The 27782-nt window shown below is 48.0% G+C and overlaps 1 long non-coding RNA gene across 1 annotated transcript; it reads left to right on the top strand.

Moving 5' to 3' along the window:
• The first annotated feature begins 5554 nt into the window (after positions 1 to 5554).
• On the top strand, positions 5555 to 27224 carry LOC146356352 (uncharacterized). The gene is made up of 3 exons (XR_014787454.1): positions 5555 to 5694; positions 14084 to 14203; positions 26334 to 27224. It is a non-coding gene; the product is annotated as an uncharacterized LOC146356352 (long non-coding RNA).
• The last annotated feature ends 558 nt before the right edge of the window (positions 27225 to 27782 follow it).

Raw genomic sequence — 27782 nt, 5'->3', positions numbered from 1 at the left:
TCTGTATTTGTCCCAGCGATAACGGCAGCCACCATTAGCATTTCGTCTTCTGGAGAGCCACTCCTCAGGAAATCCTCCGGAGCTGGAGGTAAGTGATGCCATTCTGCTGCGGAATCCGGCAGTCAGATTCTCTGGAATCCAGCCTCATTTGAGTCCACGGTGGAATTCTCTGACATCCCTTGTCCCAACACAGGTCTTTCCAAGCCCTTCTAAACGCATGGGCAGCTGGGCCCATGGGTTCATTGGTCTTTCTTCCCTGGCAGTTTGTGTCTTGGCTCACTTCCTTGAGCCATCTGGAACTGGAAAGGTTTCCTCTAGAAATGGGCCTCTCCTTGCTGCAGCTGTGCCTTGCATAGGGCAGACTTGGTCTGGGGTGGATTCCGGGTGCTAACTCAAAGAAGGTGGGAAAGGGTTCCATTTATTTTGTGATGTTTTTATCCCCTCCCCAAGGGGGTTACAATAAAAAAATCTTAGCGGCATTCGATACCATTGACCATGGCAATGTTCTGGACTGGCTCTGTGAGTTAGGCATTGACGGCAGGCTCTTTCAGTGATTCCGGTCCTACTTGCAGAGTCATTCTGAATGTTGACCTGTTCAATGAATGAATGAATGAATGAATGAATGAATGAATGAATTAATACATGTTTATTATTTTAAATACCTATGTCTTGGTCTGGGTGGATCTGAAGATTGGCGTATCTCACCCCATGGGCTAAGGATATAAAGAGTAGAGTCCCACTGCTTTCTTTTCTAAATCAGCCAATGGTGGAAGCTTGTGTTTTGGGGAGTTCTAGGAAAAGTTTGGATCCACACAGTGACTTCTATAGGGTACTCCTCCATATGTCACAGTCTCAGACACTGCAATTCTTCCCTGCAGGATCCAGCCAACCCTAAACAGGAGCACTGAAGAATCTCAGTAGACACAACCTCCCTCCATTTCAGCTAATTAGCCAGCCCCACAAACCCGTTTGAAGCTCTATTCTAATATGGTGAGGGGATCAGGGCAGTGGTGAATGCCTCCCTTGCGGAGGGAGTGATGCCCTCAGCCCTCAAGGAGGCAGTGATAAGACCATTCTTAAAGAAGCCCTCCTTGGATCCCCAAATTGTGAACAACACTTGCCCAGTCTCGTATCTGCCCTTTTTGAGCAAGCTAATTGAGCGGGTGGTGGCGATAAAGTTAAAGGCACACTTGGAAGAAGCCAATTATCTAGCCCCATTGCAGTCGGGCTTCAGGCTTGGGCATGGAACAGAAATGGCCTGGGTCGCCTTGGTGGATGATATGAGGAGGGCTCTGGATAGGGATGAATGCTCCTTCCTTGTAGGGAAGGCAGAGAATTCCGCCACGGATCTCGGTGAGGCCAAATGCCAGTGCATTCACCCCCCTGGACTCCATGGCAGAATGGCCTGCCAGCCCCCCGCCACTCCACGGATCCCCCCCGGGACAAGACTTACCTGGGGTGGATCTTCCGGACAGTGGCGGCTGCGGTGGCAGCTATGGCGGCTGGTCTTCTGACCGGCTGCCGCCACCGCCGTTTCCAGTCTTGTTAAAAAAAAAAAAAAAAAAGACGTGATAGGCTACGTAAAGATTTACATAGCCTATCATGGCTAGGTTTTTTTTAAAAAAAAAAACACAAGACATGATAGGCTATGTAAATCTTTATGTAGCCTATCATGACTGGGTGGGTTTTAAAAAAAACAACAACCACGTACGCATATGGCGGCAGCTACGGCCGCTGCCATTTGCGTTCCTTATTTTTCGCCATCTTAGTCTACGTAAATATTTATGTAGACTATGATGGTGAAAATAAAGGGGAACGCAAATAGTGTAGTGGGCACTATTTGCATCCCTTTTTGAGTCGCCGTTTTAGCCTACGTAAAGATTTACGTGTCTCTGATGCCCAACCCTTCCAGGTGGTCCAGGAGGATATCGTCAACAGTATCAAAAGCTGCTGAGAGATCGAGGAGAACAAGGAAGGAGCATTTGCCCCTATCCAGAGCCCTCCCCATATCATCTACCAAGGTGACCAAAGCCATTTCTGTCCCATGCCCAGGTCTGAAGCCCGATTGAAATGGATCCAGATAATCGGCTTCTTCCAAGTGTGCCTGCAACTGCAACGCCACACCCGCTCAATCACCTTGCCCCCAAATGGCAGATTCGAGACCGGTCAAAAATGGTTCAAGTCTTGGGGATCCAAGGGGGTTTCTTTAACACTGGTCTTATCACTGCCTCTTTGAGGGTTGATGGCATCACTGCCTCCTCCAGGGAGGCATTCACCACCACCTTGATCCCCCTCTGAGTCTCTCCCTGTAGCTCATAATGAGCCACGATGGGCAAGGATCGAGTAAGCAGGTGGTCGGCCTTACAGATGAAAGCCCTTATCCTCTTCCTCAGAAGGAAGAAGCTGGAACTGATCCCACACAACTGGTCTGACACTGGCTGCCCCTTGTTCACTAACTGTATCCACAGCGCATGGAATAGCACTCCTGATTAGGGATGTATGAAAGTGACTTACCTGTTCGCGGATTATGTTTATGGTGGGGGGAGGCATTCCGTCCGTCCCCCTGGAATCCTCGACGGGGGGGGAGGCGCTCTATTCCTCCCCCCGGAATCCTCGAATGGCTGGCTGTGCTCCGCGGCAGCTCCGCGGAGCAGCCGGCCAGGCCCAGCCAGGCCAGAGCCGTCTGCAGCCGGATTTCCGGCCGCAGAGGGCTCTGGGTAAACAAACATACAAAAAAAAACAATCTGCGTACGCAAATGGTGGCGGCTACGGCCGCTGCCATTTGCGTTCCTTCTCTTTGGCCGTATTAATCTACGTAAATGTCTATGTAGACTACGACAGCGAAAAGAAATGGGAACACAAATGGCGGCGGCCGTAGCTGCCGCCATTTGCATACGCGGGGTGTTTTTTTAAAAAAGAAAAACCCACCCAGCCATGATAGGCTACGTAAAGATTTACGTAGCCTATCACGTCTTTTTTTTTTTTTTACCAAGACTGGAAATGTAGGTGGCAGCAGCCGGTCGGAAGACCAGCCGCCGCCGCCGGAGCTGCCTCCAGAGCCGCCGCCACCTGGAAGATCCGCCCCAGGTAAGTCTCGTCCCAGGGGGGATCCACGGGTGTGCGGGGGGTGGCAGGCCGTTCCGCCACAGATTTCAGGGGGCCAAATGCAGTGGCATTTGGCCTCACCGAGATCCGTTGCGGAATTCTCTGCCATCCCTACTCCTGATCCAGCTTATTTTATCCGCAAAGTGCTTTGCAAACTCTTCACAGGAGGCCTTAGAATGCTCCATTGGTTCTGGAACAACTGGACCGACCAGGTTCGGGACCACTTTGAACAGCCTCCTGGAACAGCGCTCTGCAGACACAATACAGGCAGCACTGGTAGGTACCCTTTACATTTTCCAAAAAAACTATAGATTAGGACATGGGTGGTTTACAACTTCCATCATTCCCCACCAGTGGCTATGCTGTTCAATGCCTTTAAGGGGAGGGAACTGGTGGTCTAGTCTCACCTATGTTGCGGCATCACCAACACTGCAGAGGACCAGAGAGCATCACTCTGACCTCCAGCCCAGCAGGGGTCAGGTGGCACATGGAGGCATCAGGGTCTCTCTGCTGCCTCTTGCCTGGCTCACGATGCTGCGCAATTTTGTCATTTCTGATCCTTCTGCATGATCACCTGAGGGATCTGCCATTCTTCTCAGACCCTGAATTAATATAGTTCCCGCACCACTGGGTGATGATCGGATGCATTACTCAAAGGCAGTTCTTCATTTGGAGACAGGGAGGAAGGCGGGCAAAGGTCCCCTCTGGCCCTTGATCCAGCTGAACTGTCCGTCCCTTCCCCCACAGGGCTCCTCTGCCCTCAAGCGCCCTGTGAGACTTATGAGTTCTTTTTCATATAGTTTTATAATGGTTTCTATGAATGTATTCTCCAGCAAAGGAGATCGTTACCTTGTCGTGGTGCTGGAGCTTGAGCACTTCAATGATGCCATGAACTAAACAGTGAAGGGACACCTGAGATGGGAAGGTCATGTCATGGCAGAGAGGTCAGACTAAATACGATCCCTGGGGAAGGTAATGGCAACCCACCCAAGTATTCTTGCCGTGAAGACTAAATGGATCATTACAACCAGAGATATGTCGGTATACCATCGGAAGATGGGACTCCCAGGTCGGAAGATGGTCAAAATGCTCCTGGGGAGGAACAGAGGATAAGTTCAATTCTACGCTATTTGCGTTCCCCTTATTTTTGCCATCTTAGTCTATGTAAATGTTTACGTAGACTAAGACGTGCCAAAATAAGGAATGCAAATGGCGGCGGCCATGGCCGCCGCCATTTGCGTACGTGCGTGTTTTTGTTTTTAAGTCAGCCGTGATAGGCTACGTAAACATTTACATAGTCTATGACGGTGTTTTTTTTAAAAAATCTAGCCATGATAGGCTACGTAAATCTTTACGTAGCCTATCAGGTTGTTGTTTTTTTTTAAGCTGGAAATGGCGGCAGCAGCAGCCAGTCGGAAGCCCGGCTGTCGCAGCCGCCGCCACCGAGCCGCCGCCGGAGCTGCCGCCGGAGCCACTGCCGCCAGGAAGATCCGCCCAAGGTAAGTCTTGTCCTGGGGGGGTGGGGGGAGGGCCATTCTGCCACCGATTTTGGGGGCCGAATGCGCTGGCATTCAGCCTCCCTGAGATCTGTGGCGGAACTTTCGTACATCCCTACTTCTTGACTGGAGTTGGACTCTTTGCATCAACCTTTTTTCTCTGTTGGTCGCATTCCACTAGGGATGGTGGAGAATTTCTCCCCGAAACTTCGGGGGGCCGAGCGCCAACGTGTTCGGCCCCCCGAACAAGTTTCGGGGAGAAATCCTCCTCTCCCCCCCGCCCCCCGCACCCCCCCCCCGGGACGGGACTTACCTTCCCTGAATGTCCCTCCCGGCGGCGGGTCCGGCCGGCGGTTCGGCGGGTGTTCGAGCGGGGCGGGAGCGGCAGCCGGTCTTTCGACCGGCTGCCGCCCCCGCCATTGCAATAAAAGAAAAAACAAAACAAAACGTCCCCTGATAGGCTACGTGACAATTCACGTAGCCTATCACGGCTAGATTTGCAAAGTCAGCCGTGATAGGCTACGTGAATCGTCACGTAGCCTATCACGGGTGACTTAAAAAAAAAAAACAAACCCTGTGTACGGATAATGGCGGCCCCCATAGGGAGCTGCCATTCCTGTTCCTTATTTGGTCGCTGTAGTCTACGTAAATGTTTACGTAGACTACGGCGAAAATAAGGGCAACGCTATTTGCGTTGCCCTTATTTTCGCCGTAGTCTACGTAAACATTTATGGAGACTACAGCAACTAAATAAGGAACGCGAATGGTGGCTCCCTATGGGGGCCGCCATTCACGTACGCGCTTTTTTTTTTTTTTTAAAGTCACCCGTGATAGGCTACGTGTCGATTCACGTAGCCTATCACGGCTGACTTTGCAGATCTAGCCGTGATAGGCTACGTAAATCGTCACGTAGCCTATCAGGGGGCTTTTTTTTTTTTTTTTACTTCCGCGTTCGCGGTCGGGCGAGGCGAGGCGCCTCCTCCCCAGCCTGAATTTCGGCCGGGCGAGGCGGGAAGCCTCCCCCCCCCGGCCTGAACTTTGCGGGGGGTGCAGCGAAGCGCTCCCTCCCACCGCGAACAAGCTGCGAGAAAAGGTAAGTGACTTTCGTCCACCCCTACATTCCACAGACTTCCCCCTTTTGTGGGGGGCAAATCTATGCAGGGGTCTTTCAGGCAGGGAAGCCCTTTCTGGCTCTGTCAGTCCGTTCTTCCTCCTGGCTGATGTCACCCTTGGGTCAGAAGACAGTGCTGGGTTACGGTCCTTCCCTGATACACTTCTGGCTCAAGTCCCCACCCCATAAAACTTGGGACAATTAGCTGGATGTCTGGGTAGCTGCTCCAAATACACACACTCACATTCACTCACACACACACACACACACACACACACACACGAGTTATTACCAAACAACGGTATGTATTGACATTAATAAACAGGAATAGCAGAAGCAAACCATAAACATAGACAAGAACAACTATATACCAAACGTCAAAAGAGCTTCCCACTTCATCTGAAGGTCTAGATGTGCCTAGGAATGTCTTCATCTTTACGCACAGTTAATCCAAAATCACTTTACACACAGTTAATCCAAAAAAATGGAAACTCTTACTGTGTGTCCCAATTCCCTTTGATTCCAATTTTGTCAAAACTCCAAAACAACAACCCAATGATGAATGATAACGCATCCAATGTATACATTTAGGGAGCAATCCTATGGCTGCGAGACAGTGGCTATAGGATATCTGGTTTTCTGGACTGAGCATGGAGCCTGCACTCCAAGGTCAGTTCCCAGAGAAATGACTGCCCCACTTCCACTCAGCCTTGGAGGCAGTGCAGAGCAGCCCCGTCCTCCATGCTTGAAAAAGGATCACAGAGTGGCTGAAAAGGGGCTTACCTGGGGGCGTTCCAGGGCAGGGAGGGCAGAAATACCTGTATGACAGATCCAATGTTTCATAGAGCAGCCTCCTCCCCTGCTCCATCCTCCCACAGCTAGACAGCTGCAATTGGCTTCAAATGTGAAATGTTTTGGCATAAAATATGAGGAAAAGAAAGGTTCCTCCTGTGCAAGCACCAGGTCATTACTGACCCCTAGAAGGACACCGCTTGTGCTGGCATTTTCATGGCAGACTGTAGTGGGGTAGTTTGCCATTGCCTTCCCCAGTCATGACTACACAATGCCACTGATAAACGGAGCCAGAATCAATCAGGAATAGGCCAGTTTTCCATTGGGGAATACCAGATTTTGTCAAGATGCAAGAACTGGGTGTGTTGCAAATATATTTATTGAGTGGATGTCGGCAGTGGTCTCCATTAGGTCTCCACTTCCTCCTTGGGGGAAAAAAAAATCATGGGTGCATCACAAAATATTCTGGTAAAGTAGGTATTATGGAAGCTGTTGTCCAAAATATATCTGGAGGGCACCAGATTGGAGAAGGCTGCTTTAGTGTGCAAATTAATGACTCTGGTCCTCTCCAAAAGGCTGAAGTAGAAAGAGGAGATTACAGAGGTATCTCAGTTGTGCTGTAAAAAAACAGTGACTGACATCATCTCGGAGTGCAGAAGGGATGTTGTTTGGCCCCTGTTCATTGAGGATTAGAGCTCAAAGGGAGAATTCAGCCCCCGGGAATCCGTGGCAGAATGGAGCACCCTGCCCCACCACCCTGCGAAAGCCCTACTAAACGGAGCCTACCTGGCTGTGGCGGCGGCGGCGGCAGCTTCAGCCGCTGCTGGGTTGCTGCGGCTGCAAATGGTGACCATCGTAGTGGCGGCTATTTGCGTCCCTACGCCGGCCAGTGATAAGCTACGTATATATTTACGTAGCCTATCACGGCTAAAACAGGGATGCAAATGGCATCCCCTATGCCATTTGCGTTCCCGCTTTAGCCTAGGGATGGCGAAGAATTTATCCCCGAAACTTCGGGGGGCCGAGCGCCAACGTGTTCGGCCACCCGAACAAGTTTTGGTGAGAAATCCTCCGCACCCCCCGCCCCCCGCACCCCCCCGGGACGGGACTTACCTTCCCTGAATGTCCCTCCCGGCGGCGGGTCCGGCCGGCGGTTCGTCGGGTGTTCGAGCGGGGCGGGAGCGGCAGCCGGTCTTTCGACCGGCTGCCGCCCCCGCCATTGCAATCAAAGAAGAAAAAAAAAAAGTCCCCTGATAGGCTACGTGACAATTCACGTAGCCTATCACGGCTAGATTTGCAAAGTCAGCTGTGATAGGCTACGTGAATCGTCACATAGCCTATCACGGGTGACTTTAAAAAACAAAACAAAACTGTGTACGGATAATGGCGGCCCCCATAGGGAGCCGCCATTCCCGTTCCTTATTTGGTCGCGCAAATGGCATCCCCTACACAGGACACCATTTGCGTCTGCAGCAGCCCTGCAGCAGCTAGAGGCCCTGCTGTGGGTTGGCCTGGCTGGCGGCTCCGCAGCCTGGCTGCGGAAAGGAGCCAGCCAGGCAGGATTCTGGGGGGGAGGAATGGATCGCCTCCCCCCTATCAAGGATTCTGGGGAGAGGAACGGATCGCCTCCCCCCTATCAAGGATTCTGGGGAGAGGAACGGATCGCCTCCCCCCACAGGCAGAACCCGGTGGAGCCAGGTAAGCAGTGTTTCCTACACCCCTAGCTGACAACCTAATGCCATCCATTTAAAGAGAGGCTCCAGGCAAGAAGATATGATACGTGTAAGATAACAAGCTCACAAGACAAAAAAGATACCTGTAACATGTCAAAGAAAGCTAAAATGTTTGTGTAAGTATGTTGTCAGCATATTAATCTCAATAAAAAGTTTCAAAATTCAATCATCTTATTTAGAGGCATAAAGATTTAAAGTAGAAATGCTACTGTATCTTTGGGATTCTTAGATAAGAAAGGTAATTAGTAGTAAGCATAGTTTTGAGGTATTTTATAGCATCCAGAAAGTATATAAAAGAGACTCAGAACATGCACCAGTGGGCACTATGCCTTAGGAACAGCTTCCTTTGATGTGTTGCCTGCAGAATCAACTTGGCAAGCTTGATTTGATTATCACTGAGAAAGGGCAAATGTGTCAAGTGGGCCTTCGGAAGCATTACTAACAACAAAGCTAGCAGAGATGACAGTATTCCAGCTGAGCTATTTAAAATCCTAAAAGATGATGCTGTTAAAGTGCTGCACGCAATATGCCAACAAATTTGGAACACTGAACAGTGGCCACAAGACTGGAAAAGGTCAGTTTACATTCCAATTCCAAAGAAGGGCAATGCCAAAGAGTGTTCAAACTACCGTACAATTGCGCTCATTTCACATGCCAGCAAGGTGATGCTCAAAATCCTACAATCTAGGCTTCAGCAGTGTGTGAACTGAGAACTACTGGAAGTACAAGCTGGTTTTCGAAGAGGCAGAGGAACTAGAGATCAAATCGCCAACATTCGCTGGATCATGGAGAAAGAAAGAGAATGCCAGAAAAAAGTCTATTTCTGCTTCATTGACTACACTAAACCCTTTGATTGTGTGGATCACAACAAACTGTGGCAAATTCTGAAAGACATGGGAGTACCAGAACACCTTACCTGTCTCCTGAGAAACTTGTACGAGGGTCAAGAAGCAACAGTAAGAACTGGACATGGAACTACGGATTGGTTCCGAATTGGGAAAGGAGTACAATAAGGCTGCATACTGTGGCCCTGCTTATTTAACTTATATGCAGAGTACATCATGAGAAACATGGGGTTGGATGAATCACAGGTCGGAATTAAGATTGCCGGGAGAATTATCAACAACCTCAGATACGCAGACGATACCACCCTAATGGCAGAAAGTGAAGAGGATCTAAAGAGCCTCTTGTTGAGGGTGAAAGAGGAGAGTGCAAAAGCTGGTTTGAAACTCAACATTAAAAAAACGAAGATCATGGCATCTGACCCCATCACTTTCTGGCATATGGAAGGGGAAGAAATGGAAGCTGTGACAGATTTTATTTTCTTGGGCTCCAAGATCACCGCAGACTGTGACTATAGCCATGGAATTAAAAGATGCTTGCTCCATGGGAGGAAGGCTATGGCAAACCTAGACAGCATAGTAAAAAGCAGAGACATCACCTTGCCGAGAAAGGTCCGTCTAATGCTTTCGATGCTTTCAAACTGTGGTGCTGGAGAAGACTAGAGACGGACGAAAGGGACTTACCTGGTCCCGCAGCTTCCCTCGCGGTGGAGGGGAGGTGCTTTGGTTCTCCCCCCAAAGTTCAGGCGAACGCTATTTGCATTGCCCTTATTTTCGCCGTAGTCTATGTACATCTTTACATAGACTAGACGTGTCAAACTAAGGAACGCAAATGGTGGCGCCCCATTTGCGTACATGCTTTTTTTTTTTCCAAAGTCACCTGTGATAGGCTACGTAATGATTTATGTAGCCTATCACGGCTGACTTTGGAAATCTAGCCGTGATAGGCTACGTAAATCATTACGTAGCATATCACGGGTGTGTGTTGTTGTTGTTTTACTTTCCTTTTTTATTTTGCAATGGCAGCAGCAGCGGCAGCCGGTCAGAAGACCATCTGCCGCTGCCGCCGCCGAAACGCCGCCAGGACCCGCCGCCGAGAGGGGCATTCGCACGAGGTAAGTCCCATCCCGGGGGGGGGCGGGGGGCCTGCGGAGCCCCTTTCATCACCATTTTTGGGGGGCCGAATGCGTTGGCATTTGGCTTCCTGGAGATTCGTGGAGAAATTCTCCGCCATCCCTAGAGAAGACTCTTAGGAGTCCCGTGGACTGCAAGGAGGTCAAATCAGTCCATCCTAAAGGAAATCAACCCTGAGTGCTCATTGGAAGGACAGATACTGAAGCTGAAGCTCAAATATTTTGGCCACCTAATGCGAAGAGAAAAGTCACTGGAAAAGGCCCGGATGCTGGGAAGGACTGAAGGCAAAAGGAGAAGGGGACGGCAGAGGATGAGATGGCTAGATAGCATCACCGATGCAATGAATATGAACTTGAGCACGCTCCGGGAGAGAGCGCAGGACAGAAGGCCTGGCGTGTTATGGTCCATGGGGTCATGAAGAGTCGGACACGACTGAACGACTGAACAACAACAACAATATGATACATTTCCATGATGGGGAGACTGTCCCCTTCAAGGTAAACAATGCCTTCCAATCAAAACCATCACGTTTGTGCAACAGAGATTGATGTGTGTGATGAGAATGACCGATAAGAAAATGGAGGTATCAACACCACAATAAGCTTTGAGACCCCTCATATGATACACCCACAGACCAAGGAGAGTGTCTTCTATGTGATGGCATTGGATTGAGTCTGGCCCAAGCTTTTCTCTCAATCCAGGACACTCTGAAGGGTGGCACACCCAAACCAATTATACCCCAAACAGTTAGAAAAGAATAAGGAACTGGGGATCTTCCCTACACAATAAGTATTGGGCTAGCAACACATCCAGGAGGAGATTTATGATATTGGTGCATTCTATTGCTTAGTGTCAGGTGCGGGGCCATGTAAATGTTAGGTCCTTGTTCAGTTACTTATTGAGCTCTGTTTCAAAGTTTCATACAGATGAGAAACTGGGAACGAGTAAATAATGTTAGCATCATAGCTGGGAAGAGTGCCAGCTCTGATCCTTTTCCTGACCCTCCCAACTGCTGTTGGGAATAACGCAACTTCATCTGCAAGCTACAGGAAGGGGGGCAGTTTGGCATTTAGCTAGCTAATGCATAGGGATTTGGGGGCATAGCTAGCCTCAGCAACTCTGCAGCAGTAGCTTCCGGCTCCACCCATTCCTTCTTCCTCTCTCTCTCTCTCTCTCTCTCTCTCTCTCTCTCTTCCTTCCTCCATTGCTAGGAGCACATGGTATGCTTACGCTCTCTCTCCTTCCAGTGTTGTAGAAATAGACCAAACAAGCTCTTATTTGAAATTGTAAGCTGTACCTGCATATTATGCAAGTATACTCCTGAGTAAAGCTTTTTTTTCTTTCTTAAATAAAGGTGACTATAGTCTCTATTTATTCTTCGCTCTTTGCATGAAAGTGGGACTGGTGAGTGCTCATTCTGCTTTCCTTTGTCTACTAAGTTTCCTTTCTAATGAGAGGCAGCAACACCAAATAAACCCACCAATTGCACCTCTGTTGCTAGATAGGTTAGTCTTGACTACCAGCCACAAAGAGGGGGGCTGCCAATCTAATTCCCCCCCCCCCAGCAGCACCACTAGTGAGCTCATCCAAGGGGTCCATAATCTTGTTGAGTTCGTGAAGAGTTTGGGAGAACTTAAATGATGCATCAGGTGACATCACTGCTCATCCCAGACTCGTTCCCTGCACAGCTCTGCAATTTCCGAAGCATGCTACTCCTGGACATACAGCAGCACCTGCATGGATGGATTGCACCCCTAGCTATAATGAAACATTTCTTTATCCTCTACATCATTCACCCAACTCATGGTTCACCAGCTATGGCCATTCCGGGACCAGGATAACCTGACAAAACTAAATAATCCGCATCATCCAAAAGTACTGAGAGCTGCTTCAAGGGCACCTTGAGGTGCTCCAGCACCTTGTCCAAGAATGGCAGATTTCATACAGGATGTTCCCCACTCTGCTGTCCTTTAGATCCCTGTGGGATATCCTGGGAGCCCAAAAGGTGGGGAATCTGATGGACTCCCCCCCAACCAGTCTTCCGGACCCCACTTGCCAATTCCTGGGGTGCTGAGGGCCTGGCAGTCAATACGCTGTAGGTCGTCGAATGGCTGCAAGCACTGCAGTGCTCTCCCCCTGGCCTTCATGAGAACCGGCACGAGGAAGAAGGGCTTTAGCAGCACCCCAGCACTCTTGTGAGAGCACTGGGGGTGGCCATGCCGATATCCGTCCTGCCTCCATCAGCTGTGAGGGAAGCCCTTGACAGCTGATGTGGGGAGCAAGGGCTTCTGCGGCAACCCAGCACTTCACCTTGGCCTCGTCCTGAGGAGGCTGAGGTGAGAGCACTGGGGGCTGACTGTGCTGAGGACTCCTCCTCAAGACCTTGTGCATGGGAAGCACAAGGGCTTGACTCCCAGAGTCCTTGGGGCAGAAAGGAGGGGCAGCTCGCACAGCTTGGCAGGTGGGGCAAGCTGGAAGGCTCTCCGAGAAGTTCTGGGGGGGGCAGCTCATCAAGCTCCCCCCGCCCTGGACGGAGATGAGTCCATCCATCCCTATATGCCTGTTGAAGGCCTATTTATTTGTGCCTGCTTCGGGGGCATAGGCAAGTGAGCTATTTTTTTTTTTTTAGTTATTTGATGGTTTGACTGATGGATTGATGGATTGATTGATTGACTCATTTGATGGTTTTATTTTATCTTATTTTTTAAATAGGGAAAATGGGGAAATGCTTCTTCTCATTGAGCGCATGGGGTCAACGTGTCAGTCCATGGTGTTCTTTCATACTTTGGCACTGTGCATAACAAAAACAAGTGTGCATCTGGATGATCTTAGAGGGGGGAATCAAATGGGACATGACATGTTTTTATTTTCAGTTATTTCTAGCTGACAAGTTTTCATACCATCATGAGGAATCTACATGATGTTCCTCAATGGCTGCCCACACAAGGGAATGAATGTATGAAGGCTGAAGATGTTGCTTGGTATTTGCTGTCTGAAAGAGCCAGAAATGTAACATCTCTTTTTTCATCAGGAGCAGAATTACATCAAAGGAGCACTCGTTTTGGAGAAATGCAATTCTGTATTACAATTATCTCTGGATGGATTTTTTTCTTCAAAAGGGGGAAAAAAGATGATGACTCTTCTAAGTGAAGGCAGGCAGTCAATGTGTGAGTCTGTGGTGTTCTTTGATGCGTGGAGGTTGAGCATGACACCAACAGGTGTGTGTGGATGATCTCAGAGCAGGGCAAAGAACATCCAGGAGTGACGTATCAATGTTTTTGATTTTTTCAGTTGACCAAATTTCAAATCATCTCCAGAGATCTTTAAGGCATTCCTGAAAGGCCTACAGCACAGTACAAAGTACATATGAAGGCTGCAGTTGTTGCTTGGTATTTGCTGTCTGAAAGAGCAAGAAATGTAACATCTCTGTTTTTATCAGGAACAGAATTGAACCAAAGGGTTGTTTCTTTTGGAGATATATATTTATGCTTAACAATTATCGATATACCACCTTGCAGTGTAAACCCCTAGTAAAGTGGTCTACAAGTAAGACAACAATACATTCATAGAAACCATTATAAAAGTATATGAAAAATAACGTATAAGTCTCAAGGGACAACTTGATGGCCTAGGAGCCCTGTGGGGGAAGGGACTGACAGTTCAGCTGGATCAAGGGAAGGAGGGGATCTTTGCCTGCCTTCCTCCCTGTCTCCAAATGAAGAACTGCCTTTGAGTAATGCATCCGTTCATCACCCAAAGGAGCAGGAATTATATTAGGTCAAGGTCTAGTAGCTCTGAAAAGAAGGGCATTTCTAGTTATGATAAGATTCCATCTTTAGTTTTCATTATGCGATGCTCCTTTTTGTTCAGACCAGGCCTCAGTACAATAACGTAACACTTGGGAAGAAAGATGCAGCACAGCAACCCAACATTGGAGGCCAAAATAGAGAAGACCTGCACGGCTACCATGGACTTCCCCTTCGTGCTCAGGTAGGAGGGCACAAAGGACACCCAGACACTGCAAAAGACGAGCATGCTGGAAGTGATTAACTTGGCCTCATTGAAGGCCCCAGGCAGCTTCCTGGCTAGGAAAGCCACCATGAAACAGATGGCAGCCAGGAAGCCCATGTAGCCTAGGGCAATATAAAACATGGCGACAGATCCTTCATTGCATTTCAGGATGATCTGTCCAGGCTGGGAGTGCATGTCGTATTCTGGGAAGGGTGGAAAGATCCCCCGCCAGATGGAGCAGAGGACAACTTGGACACTGGAACAAGAAATTACAATGGAGTTGGCCAGACCCTTCCCCAGCCATTTCTTAACTTTGTTCCCTGGCTTTGTGGCCAGGAAGTAGGGATGGACGAAAGTCCCTTACCTGTTCTTGAAGCTTGCTTCGCGTTGGGGGGGAGGCGCTTCGGTTTTCCCCCCGAAGTTCATGCGAGGGGGGGGAGGTGCCCCGCCTCGCCCAGCCGAAATTCAGGCTGGGGGGGAGGCGCCCCATCCCTCGCCAGCGAAATTCAGGCCGGGTAGAAGCGCCCCGTCTACCCGGCCGCAAAAAAAAAGTAAAAAACAAAACAAAACACCCGTGATAGGCCACATAACGATTTACGTAGCCTATCATGGCTAGATTTCCAAAGTCAGCCATGATAGGCTATGTTAATCATCACGTAGCCTATCACGGGTGACTTTGAAAAAAAAAAAAAAGCGCGTATGTAAATGGCGGCCCCCATAGGGTGCCGCCATTTGCGTTCCTTATTTGGTCCCTGTAGTCTACATAAAGATTTACGTAGACTACGGCGAAAATAAGGGCAAGACTACAGGGACCAAATAAAGGACGCAAATGGCGGCTCCCTATGGGGGCCACCATTTGCGTACGCACTTTTTTTTTTTCAAAGTCACCCATGATAGGCTACGTAACGATTAACGTAGCCTATCATGGCTGACTTTGGAGATCTAGCCGTGATAGGCTACGTTAATCATTACGTAGCCTATCATGGGGGCGTTTTTTTTTACTTTCCTTGTAATGGCGGTGGCGGCAGCTGGTCGAAAGACCAGCTGCCGCCCCCGCCCCTGACGAAGACCCGCCGAACCGCCACCAGGACCCGCCGCTGGGAGGGATATTCGTCAAAGGTAAGTCCCATCCTGGGGGGGCGGAGAATTTCACCGCCGATTTCGGGGGGCCTTCATGTTCATCCACCAAGAGAATTCAGCTAATTTCCCCCAAATCCTCACAGTCCAATTTTCTCTTCACCCGTTGAGACTTTGGCATGTTTTATGTATGGTCTGCTTGTTTTGATGTCTAAATCCTCAGCCAAGTTAATTTCCCCCATTAATGTGTAGATTTGAAATTCATGAGTGTGTTTAATAAATTTCCCAGTTATTGATGAAACCAGTGTATGAAGGACTCATTTGGTCCCCTTCTGCCAAATTCCCTAAATCAAAGAGGCTGATATGGGTGAAGGCAATCTTACAAGTCATTTGGCTGCAAACCAGCTAATTCTTTAAAGACAAAAACCAGCACTTTAAATTGGGCTCAGAAATTCACTGGTAACCAGTTTAGCTGGTGTGATACTGGTATTTTATCATCTGACTGCCTCAGCCTCACCAACACTCAGGCAGCTGGCTTTTCCACCAGCTGAGGTTTCCTGCTCCACTTACAGTGTGTGAGAGGAATCCAGCCCAGATGTCAGTCACACATGAAAACCCTGAGTGAGGTCCATCTTCTCCAAATAGGGCCACAGCTGGCATACCAGTCTCAGCGTGTTCTCCCTCCTCTACACCAAAATATCCTCTAGTGTTCCACAGCAGTCCACAGGCTCCCTGTGGAATGTGTAGATTGAAACAAGAGGTAGAGATGAGTCTCATCCACATACTGATGACACGTTGCCCCCACCTCCAGGTAACTTCCATCAGCAATTTCATGTAGATGTATCAAAAAATACGGGGGACAATATGAAGGCTTGTGACACTCTACAGTCTAGGCTTCTGCTCCATAGGGTGGAGCAGAAATTTCCTAGCACCACATTCTGAGACTGCTTCTCCAGGAAGGACCAGAACTATTTTAAAACCATGCCTCCTAAGCCCAACCCAGATGGATACAAGGATGCCATGGTTGGAAGCCACTGAGCGGTCCAGAAGAATCAACAGGGTTGCATTCCCTTCATCAATTCCCCAGAGGCAGTCATCAACCAGGGTGACAAAGGCTGTTTCTATCCCGTAAATGTAAGAGATCTAAATAATCCACATTATCCAAACGTACTGAGAGCTGCTGTGAGAACACAACCTGCTTCCACACCTTGTCCAAGAATGACAGATTTCAAACTGGATGTTCCACATTCTGCTGTCCTTTAGATCCCTGTTGGGATATCCTGGGAGCCAAAAAGGGGAGGAGTCTGATGGACTCCCCCCTGTCCAGCCTTCTGGACCCCCCTTGCTGAGCCCTGGGGTGCTGACAGGCCTGGCCGCTGTGTACGCTGGAGCTTGGTGAGCAGCTGGCAGCACCACAGCACACCAGCGCTCTCCCCCTGGCCTCTTCTTGAGCAGGCCGGGGCAAGAGCACTGCGGGCTACCCATTCCAATGTCCATCCTGCCCCCATCAGCTGTTAGGGAAGCCCTTGAAAGCTGATGTGGGGAGCAAGGGCCTCTGCAGCAACTCAGCACTGCGCCCTGGCCTCGTCCCAAGAAGGCTGAGGTGAGAGCTCTGGGGACTGGCTGAGCTGAGGACTCGCACTCCAGACCTTGTGCACATGAAGCACCAGGGCTTGACTGCTGGAGTCCTTGGTGCAGAGAGGAGGGGCTGTTCACCAGAATATCTGGGCCAAGCAAGCTGGGGGGCAGCTCGACAAGCTCCCCCCATCCTGGATGAACATGACTCCATCCATATCTACATGCCTGATAAAGGCCTATTTATTTGTGCATGCTTCGGGGGTATAGGCAAGTGAGCTATTTTTTTAGTTGTTTGATTGATTGATTGACTCATTTGATGGTTTCATTTTATCTTATTTTTAGTTGTTTGATTGATTGATTGATTGATTGATTGACTCATTTGATGGTTTCATTTTATCTTATTTTTTAAATAGGAAAAATGGGGAAATGTTTCTTCTCAGTGAGGGCACGGGGTCAACGTGTCAGTCTGTGGTGTTCTTTAATACTTTGGCATTGTGCATAACAGAAACAATTGTGCATCTGGATGATCTCAGAGGGGGGAATCAAATGGGCCATGAAACGTTTTTATTTTAAATTACTTTTAGTTGACAAGATTTCATACCATCATGAGGAATCTACATGATGTTCCCCAATGGCCTCCCACACAATGTAATGATTGGATGAAGGATGAAGATGTTGCTTGGTATTTGCTGTTATGATTTCCTGGAGTATGGACTGGTTTGATCTTCTTGCAGCCCAAGGCACTCTCAGAATTTTCCTCTAACACCACAGTTCAAAAGCATCTATCTTCCTTCACTCAGGCTTCCTTATGGTCCAGCTCTCACAGCCATAGTTACTATGGGGAAGACCATTGCTTTAACTATGTGGACCTTTGTTGTCATTGTGATGTCTCTGCTCTTCACTATTTTATCAAGATTTGTCATTGCTGTCCTCCCAAGAAGTCAACGTCTTCTGATTTCCTGGCTGCAGTTGGTGATTGCAGTAATCCTTGCGCCTAGAAAGATGAAGTCTGTCACTGCCTCTAGGTTTTCTCCCTCTGTTTGCCAGTTATCAATCAAGCTGGTTAACATAATCTTGGTTTTTTTGAGGTTGAACTGCAACCCAGCTTTTGCACTTTCTTCTTTCACCTTCATCATAAGGTTCCTCAGCTCCTCCTCACTTTCAGCCATCAAAGTGGTATCATCTGCATATCTGAGATGGTTAATGTTTCTTCCAGCAATTTTAACTACAGCCGTGGATTCATCAAGCCCAGCACGTCGCATGATGTGTTCTGCGTACAGGTTGAATAGGTAGGGTGAGAGTATACAACCCTGCCGTACTCCTTTCCCAATCTTAAACCAGTCCGTTGATCCGTGGTCCGTTCTTACCATTGCTACTTGGTCATTATACAGATTCCTGAGGAAGCAGACAAGATGACTTGGTATCCCCATCCCACCAAGAACTTGCCACAATTTGCTATGATCCACATAGTCAAGGGCTTTAGAATAGTCAATAAAACAGAAATAGATGTTTTTCTGAAACTCCCTGGCTTTCTCCATTCTCCAGCGGATATTGGCAATTTGGTCTCTAGTTCCTCTGCCTTTTCTAAACCCAGCTTGTACATCTGGCAATTCTCGTTCCATGAATTGCTGGAGTCTACCTTACAAGATCTTGAGCATTACCTTACTGGCATGTGAAAGAAGTGCCACTGTTCAATAGTTTGAACATTCTTTAGTGTTTCCCTTTTTTGGTATGGGGATATAAAGTCATTTTTTTCCAATCTGTTGGCCATTCTTGCATTTCCCAAATTCGCTGGCACATGGCATGCATCACCTTGACAGCATCATCTTGCAAGATTTTAAAAAGTTCAGCTGGGATACCATCATCTCCTGTTGCCTTGTTATTAGCAATGCTTCTTAAGGCCCATTCAACCTCACTCTTCAGGAGGTCTGGCTCTAAATCACTGACCACATTGTCAAATCTATCCCCGATATTATTATCCTTCCTATACAGATCTTCCGTATATTCTTGCCACCTTTTCTTGATCTCTTCTGCTTCTGTTAGGTCCTTGCCATCTTTGTTTTTGATCATACCCATTTTTGCCTGGAATTTACCTCCGATGTTTCTAATTTTCTGGAAGAGGTCTCTTGTCCTTCCTAGTCTATTATCTTCTTCCACTTCCGTGCATTGCTTGTTTACAAATAATTCCTTATCTCTTCTGGCTAACCTCTGCAATTTTGCATTTAATTGGGCATATCTCCCCCGATCACTGTTGCCTTTTGCTTTCCTTCTTTCTTGGGCTGCTTCCAGTGTCTCAGCAGACAGCCATCTTGCCTTCTTCGTTTTCTTTTTCTTTGGGACGTTTTTTGTTGCTGCCTCCTGAACAATGTTGAGAACTTCTGTCCACAGTTCTTCTGGGACCCTATCTACGAAATCGAGTCCCTTAAATCTATTCTTCACCTCCCCTGCATATTCATGAGGAATATTAGTGAGTTCATATCTAACTGATCTGTGGGTCTTCCCTATTCTCTTGAGTCTGATTCTAAATTGTGCAATAAGAAGTTCGTGATCTGAACTACAGTCAGCTCCAGGTCTTGTTTCTACCGTCTGCATAGATGTCCGCCACCTTTGGCTACAAAGGATGTAGTCAATCTGATTTCAGTGTCGACCATCTGGTGAAGTCCATGTATAAAGTTGTCTTTTAGGTTGTTGGAAGAGAGTGTTTGTTATGCCTTGACAAAATTCTATCAGCCTATGTCCAGCTTCATTTTGTTCTTCCAGACCATGCTTGCCTATAATTCCGGGTGTCGTTTGACTACCCACTTTAGCATTCCAGTCTCCTGTAATGAAAATAACATCTCTTTTGGGCATACTATCCAGTAGGTGCTGCAGATCCTCATAGAACCTATCTACTTCTGCTTCTTCAGCATCTGTGGTTGGGGCGTATATTTGGATCACTGTGATGTTAAATGGCTTACCCTGAATTCAAATTGAGATCATAATATCATTTTTTGGATTGTATTCAAGCACTGCTTTAGCCACTTTATTACTAATTATGAAGGCTACTCCATTTCTTCTGTGGTCCTCTTGTCCACAGTAGTAGATCTGGTGGTCATCTGATGTGAAGTGGCCCCTGCCAGTCCATTTCAGTTCACTGACACCCAAAATGTCTATATTTAATCTTGACATCTCCCAGTAACCACATCCAATTTGCCCTGGCTACTAGTTTTTACATTCCAGGTTCCTATGGTGTATTGATCTTTAGAACATCGGATTCGTCATTCACCACCAGCACCATCGGCCGCTAGGCATCCTTTCAGCTTTGAGCTAGCTGCGTCATCACATCTGGGGCTAGTTGAACTTATCCTCTGTTCCTTCCCAGTAGCATTTGACCATCTTCCAACCTGGGAGTCCCATCTTCCAAAGGTATACCAACATATCTCTGGTTATATGGATCCATTTAGTTTCCATGGCAAGAATACTGGGGTGGGTTGCCATTACCTTCCCAGGGGGTGTCCCTTCACGAGTTAGTTCATGGCGTCATTGAGGTGCTCCAGCTCCAGCTCCAGCTCCACAACAAGGTAACAAAAATAACAATCACCTTTGCTGGATTTTTTTCAGTGGACCCTTTTTCAAATCACCTTCAGAGATCTATCAGGCATTCCTGAATGGCCTACAGCACAGTACAAAGAACATATGAAGGCTGCAGTTGTTGCTTGGTATTTGCTGTCTGAAAGAGCAAGAAATGTAACATCACTGTTTTTATCAGGAACAAAATTGAACCAAAGGGTTGTTCCTTTTGGAGATATGTATTTATGCTTAACAATTATCTATATAACACCTTCCAGTGTAAACACCGAGCAAAGTGGTCTACAAGTAAGACAACAATACATTCATAGAAACAATTATAAAACTATATGAAAAAGAACTCATAAGTCTCACAGGGCACTTGATGGCAAGGGAGTCCTGTGGAGGAAGGGATGGACAGTTCAGCTGGATCAATGCCCGAAGAGGATCTTTGCCCACCTTCCTCCCTGTCTCCAAATGAAGAACTGCATTTGAGTAATGCATCCGATCATCACAAAAAGGTGCGGGAACTGTATTAAGTCAGGGTCTGAAAAGAAGGGCTGATCCCTCAAGTGATCATGCAGAAGGATCAGAAACGACAAAACTGCTCAGCCTCATGAGCCAGGCATGATGAGGCAGCAGAGAGACCCTGTGGCCTCCATGTGCCACCTGACCCCTGCTGGGCTGGAGGCTGGAGTGATGCTCTCTGGCCCTCTGCGGTGTTGGTGATGCTGCAACACAGGAGACACTAGACCACCAATTCCCTGCCCTTAAATGCATTGACTGGCATCGCCACTGGTGCGGGATGATGGGAGATGTAAACCACCCATGGCCTAATCTATAGCTTTCATGGAAAATTCTAAGGGTACCCACTGGACCGGTCACAATATCAGTCCTTGTCTAAGAAATGTATGAGAAACATTGCTAGAGTGATGTGACGCCATGAAGAGAGGGTTTCAAAAAAAATTCCCAGGGCTCCCCGTCCTTTCATTGAAGGCCTCCCTATATTCCTGGATCTAACTGCAACCCACGGCAAAGTAACAGGCCCTGGATCTGTTCCATAGTACTTTTGCCTCTATCAGAACATGTGATTCTAATCCAGACTGAAATGGGGATAGATTTTTTTTCATTTCTAGCTATGATAACATCCCATCTTTAGTTCTCATCATGAGATGCTCCTTTTTATTCAGATCAGGCCTCAGTACAATAATGTAGCACTTGGGAAGAAAGATGCAGCACAGCAACATTTTAGGGATGTTAAAAACAACAGGGATGTTAAAAACAACAAAAAGGCTTTCTTCAGCTACATGCATAGTAAAAGGCAGAGGAAAGAAATGGTGGTTCAGCTATTAAATAAGGATGGCAAAATGATAACAGATGACAAAGAAAAGGCAGAGGTGCTCAATTCCTACTTTGGCTCAGTCTTCTCCCAAAAGAGGGTCTATGACCCCCCTGGCAAAGGTGAAGTACAGGCTGAAGGGGCAGGATCACAGCTTGAGATTGATAGGCATATGGTCAAGGAACACCTCATTACTTTGAATGAGTTCAAATCTCCAGGGCCAGGTGAACTGCATCCTAGAGTAATAAAGGAACTGGCAGAAGAACTCTCAGAACTCTCAGTCTATTCTCTTTGAGAAATCATGGAGGACGGGGGAAGTGCCAGATGACTGGAGGAGGGCTAACGTTGTCCCTATCTTCAAAAAGGGTAAAAAGGAGGAACCTGGGAACTACAGACCAGTCAGTCTGACATCAGTCCCTGGGAAAATTCTGGAGCAGATCATAAAGCAATCCATCTGGAAGCACCTTGAAAACAATGCCGTGATTACTCGAAGCCAACATGGATTTGTCAAAAACAAGTCCTGCCAGACAAATCTGATCTCATTTTTTGATCAAGTCACCTCCCTTGTAGACCGTGGGAATGCTGTAGACATCATATACCTGGACTTCAGCAAAGCTTTCGACAAAGTGCCCCATGATCTCCTGATGAGCAAACTAGCTCAAAGTGGGCTAGATGAAACAACGATCCGGTGGATCCACAGTTGGCTACAGAATTGGACTCAAAGAGTGCTTCTCAATGGGACCTTCTCAAACTGGGGAGAGGTAACGAGTGGGGTACCGCAGGGCTCAGTCCTGGGCCCAGTGCTCTTCAATGTTTTTATTAATGACTTGGAGGAGGAGGTGCAGGGAATGCTGATCAGATTTGCAGATGACACAAAATTGGGAGGGATAGCTAATACTTTGGAAGACAGAAACAAAATTCAAAGTGATCTGGATGGACTGGAGTACTGGGCAGAAAACAACAGAATGACATTTAATAGGGATAAATGCCAAGTTCTGCACCTAGGAAAAAGAAACCAAATGCACAGTTACAAGATGGGGGATACGTGGCTCAACCACACTACAAGCGAGAAGGATCTTGGAACTGTTGTAGATCACAAGCTGAATATGAGCCAACAATGTGCTGTGGCTGCAAAAAAGGCAAATGCTCTTTTGGGCTGCATTCATAGAAGCATCGCTTCCAAATCCCGGGAAGTACTAGTTCCCCTCTACTCAGCAGTGGTTAGGCCTCATCTGGAGTACTGTGTTCAGTTCTGGGCACCACACTTTAAGAAGGATGCAGACAAACTGGAGAGGGTTCAGAGAAGGGCAACAAAGATGATCGGGGGACTGGAAACAAAGCCCTATGAAGAGAGACTGAAGGAACTGGGCATGTTTAGCCTTGAGAAGAGAAGACTGAGGGGAGATATGATAGCACTCTTCAAGTACTTGAAAGGTTGTCACAGAGAAGAAGGCCAGGATCTCTTCTTGATCATCCCAGAGTGCAGGACACGGAATCATGGGCTCAAGTTACAGGAAGCCAGATTCTGGCTCAACATCAGGAAAAACGTCCTGACTGCAAGAGCAATACGACAATGGAACCAATTACCTGGGGAGGTGGTGGGCTCTCCCACACTGGAGGCCTTCAAGACGAGGCTGGACAGCCATTTGTCAGGGATGCTCTGACTTGGATTCCTGCATTGAGCAGGGGGTTGGACTCGATGGCCTTGTAGGCCCCTTCCAGCCCTACTATTCTATGATTCTATGATTCTATGAACCCAACATTGGAGGTCAAAATAGAGAAGTCCTGCATGGCTACCATGGATTTCCCCTTGGTGCTCAGGTAGGAGGGCACAAAGGACACCCAGACACTGCAAAAGACTAAGATGCTGAAAGTAATTAACTTGGCCTCATTGAAGGCCCCAGGCAGCTTCCTGGCTAGGAAAGCCACCGTGAAACAGATGGCAGCCAGGAAGCCCATGTAGCCTAGGTCAGTATAAAACATGGCGACAAATCCTTCGTTGCATTGCAGGATGATCTGTCCAGCTGGGAGTGCATGTCAGACTCTGGGAAGGGTGGAGAGATCCCCAGCCAGATGGAGCAGAAGACAACTTCAACACTGGAACAAGAAATTACAATGGAGTTGGCCAGACTCTTCCCCAGCCGTTTCTTCACCTTGTTCCCTGGCTTTGTGGCCAGGAATACCAGCACCACAGTGATTGTTTTGGCCAACACAGATGCGACGGCCACTGAGAAGATGATGCTGAAGGCTGTTTGTCGGAGAAGGCAAGTCACTTTCCTTGGGCGGCCAATGAACAGAATGGAGGACCAAGAGGAAAGCAGGAGGGAGAGGAGGAGATCGTAGGAGTGGTCACGGCTGTTGGCTTTGACTATTGGTGTGTCTAGGTATTTAATGAAGGTTCCTGACACAAAGGCTGTGATTAAAGAAAAGAATACTGCAAATGAAGCCAGGATAATCCCCAACGGTTCTCCATAGGAGAGGAAGGTCATCTCCTTGGGGATACATTCATCACAGGCCTTGTTTGGATGCCGCTTTTCTGGACATTTGCTGCAGTGGTCTGCATCTGAAAAGAAAGAGGGTGACTGCAACATCATTAACACTGGTCATACATCCAGAACTGTCTGTATTCTTGTAACAGCCCATCAGGACTCACTGGGTCAAGTCCTGCTCCTTCTGTTCCTAAAAACACCCAGGCAGGGGGGCAGGAGGGAGCTGGGTCTGAGTATCCAGTTAACATGGAGCACTGCCTGTGGAGGGCCCAAGCTGATGAGGGAAGCACGCCACAGCTGTGGCAGAAAAGTGACGCCTCAGTGGCAACAGCTGGGACTCCTCAAGCTGCTACTATCAGGCACTGGGATAGAGCAGGAACGGGAGGATGGTGGGGAGAGCAAAGAAAGGGATGGTGGGCTGGTCAAAGTGGCTCGCAAGAGGGCAGACCAGGACTGCCAAGGCAGATGCTGCAGGAGTGCCTCACCTGCAAGCACTACCCAGGCCCTCCTTTGCTGGGAGACCTGGACATTCCCAATTGGCAGGTACAGGAACACCTCAGCATATCACAGCCTGGGCTTAGCATCTCTCTCTGGGGCACACGAAGAGTCCCACCTGTGGCAATTGCCCTGGTTCAGAGATTCTCTCCAATAGTCAGATTTCTCCTAAAACCAGCTACCATCTCAACACTCTCCATATGGGTAATACAGAATTCTATTTCTCAAGCAACACTCTCTCAGACAAGATTTGTCTTGTTTCTTTACCACAAAAGTATCAGCATAACAGTACTAAATTCAAGCACTCATGTATGCATAAATTCAAACACATGAAACCTCCATCATCTTTCTAAGCAAGGCTTCTGTGTAAGCAGAGTAGGGGTGCACGAAAGCCACTTACCTGGTCTTGCAACTTGCTTCGCGGTGGGGGGGAGGCGCTTCGCTGCTCCCCCCGAAGTTCAGGCCGGGGGGAGAGGTTTCCCGCCTCGCCCGGCCGAAATTCAGGCCGGGGGGGAGGCTTCCTGCCTCGCCCGGCCAAAATTCAGGCCAGGGAGGAGGCGCCTCGCCTCGCCCGGCCGCGAAATAAAAAGTTAAAAAAAAAACGCCCTCGTGATAGGCTACGTGACGATTAACGTAGCCTATCACGGCTAAATTTGCAAAGTCAGCCATGATAGGCTACGTTAATCGTCATGTAGCCTATCACGGGTGACTTTAAAAGAAAAGAAAAGCACGTACGCAAATGGCGGCCCCCATAGGGAGCCGCCATTCGCGTTCCTTATTTGGTCGCTGTAGTCTACATAATCTTTACGTAGACTACAGTGTCCAAATAAGGAATGCGAATGGCGGCTCCCTATGGGGGCCGCCATTAGCCGTACGCGCTTTTTTTTTTTAACGTCATCCGTGATAGGCTACGTGACGATTTACATAGCCTATCATCGCTGACTTTGCAAATCTAGCCGTGATAGGCTACGTTAATCATCACGTAGCCGATCACGGGGGCTTTTTTTTTTTTTTTTACTTTTATTGGTATGGCGGCAGCGGCAGGCGGTCAAAAGACCGGCTGCCGCCCCCGGCCCTGATGAAGACCTGCCGAACCGCCGCTGGGACCCTCCGCCGGGAGGGACATTCGGGAAAGGTAAGTCCCATCCGGGGGGGGGGGCGGGAGGCAGAGAATTTCTCCCCAAAACTACTTCGGGGGGCCAAATACGTTGGCACTCGGCCCCCCGAAGTTTCGGGGAGAAATTCTCCCCCATCCCTAAAGCAGAGCCAAGTACATTTCCCCTTTCTCTGTGATAATCAGATCAAGCATGCCAAGGTGATTCTATAGGCAGCACATCAACGGAAGCTGATCCTAAGGATACTACCCACTGTTGCATGTTCTGAGTCTCTTTTATATACTTTTTGGATGCGATAAAATACATCCAAGCTATCTTCACTACAATTTATCTTTCTTGTCTAAGAATCCCAAAGATACTGTAGCTTTTCTACTTTAAATCTTTATATGTCTAATACAGATAAGTTGATCTTTACTTAAGATCAATTAGTGGGGGTTGATTATGAGTTTTTGGTATTTTCAACTTTCCAGGATCAATTTGATTTGCCGGCTTCAGTGGAATGGCAGTACTTGCAACTGAAACATACGTTGGTATCTAGATTTGGTCCTGCTGCTATTACTGCCTCAGAGTCTCCTTCGCCACTGGAAATACTTATTGAAGCTGAACAGATGTATCGACGATTCATGTTTATAAACATTTCTTATCAATGAATCAATATGACACAAGTGGTTTATAGCAGGAATGGAACAGGGAATTGGAATGTCCTATTTTGCTTAATCAATGGACTGCGGTTTTGGCATCAGACATTTCAGTGGATCTTCAGTTATGCCCTATTCAGCAAAAGCTCTTGTTTCTGGTCTATTGGATGCCACAACATCTTTTTAATAAAGGCTTGTCTAATTCGGCTAATTGTTGGAGGGTAATGCAGTCAATGTTTCTTTTATTCATATGTTTTGGAAATGCCCAATGGCCACCTCCTTTCTCCTTTTGGGAATCGCCCAATGGGAGGAAGTTATTGTATGGATAAATTTTGTATTGGAAAGCTCTTTAATATTTACTGGTGCAAATGTTCCTTTAAACTACTTACCTGCTTCTTGGAATGTAACACATAGTCAGCGTAAATGCATTTTCGTGCCCTTTTGGTTGCTAAAAGACTGATACTATGAGACTGGAAGGATAAAAGCTCAACCCCTATAGTGCAATGGACTGGAGATTTAACAACAGTAGCAACACGGGAAAGAGTGGTATATAGGCGTAGCTTGCAAATGGGCTTATATCCGGATATTTGGACAGCTTTTACTGAAGTCTATGTGTAACCTCCCCCCCTTTTTTTGAATATTGTAATGTTAGAAATTGAGGATTTTGAACATGTTGTTGTATTTCTCTTTTATTTTGTTCTTTTTTAAAGCTTTTGTAAGGTTTTCAGTTTGTTTTTGAGCGTGAGGTATGTGGACGTCCAGGTTGTTGCCACGTCCTGCACCAGCCTGTGCTGTGGGAGCCCCAAGTCTTCCTCCTTCTCCCACCGCAGCCTACTGCCCTTGGCGCTGTGTTGGAAGTGCCCAGCCCCCTTCCCGCAATTCCCCAAGAGATTATGGACCTGAGGCAGGGCGGTGGGATTGGGATACACCTTGGTGCTGCCCATACCAAGAGCATCCCTCACTATCAGGTCGAAGATGTGAGCAATGCGGCAGATGCCCTCAAACCATCCACCATCACACACAGCCTTCACCACATTGGCTCCCCCATCCGTGACCATGTAACTGCGAGTCAGCAGGTACCTGGCCAGCCACCCCTCCACCATGCGGTTCATGACGTCTGTGATCTCTGCTGCCATGTGGGACTGGTCTATGACCTGTGCATGAAGGAGAGCCCAGCAATACCCTCCCTCCCAGTCCCAGAAGTGCTGGCCGCTACCTTCCCTGGGGCTGCCCAACAGTGAGCTGTCAGGGACAAGTAAGCATGCGGTTCATCCTCTCTGG

The sequence above is a fragment of the Heloderma suspectum genome, chromosome 2, assembly GCF_057233095.1.
Source record: "Heloderma suspectum isolate Gila_16-S chromosome 2, 16-S_ref, whole genome shotgun sequence".
Taxonomy (NCBI): Eukaryota; Metazoa; Chordata; class Lepidosauria; order Squamata; family Helodermatidae; genus Heloderma; species Heloderma suspectum.
Note: the sequence above shows the minus strand (reverse complement) of the source record. Positions and strands in the feature narration are given on the sequence as shown.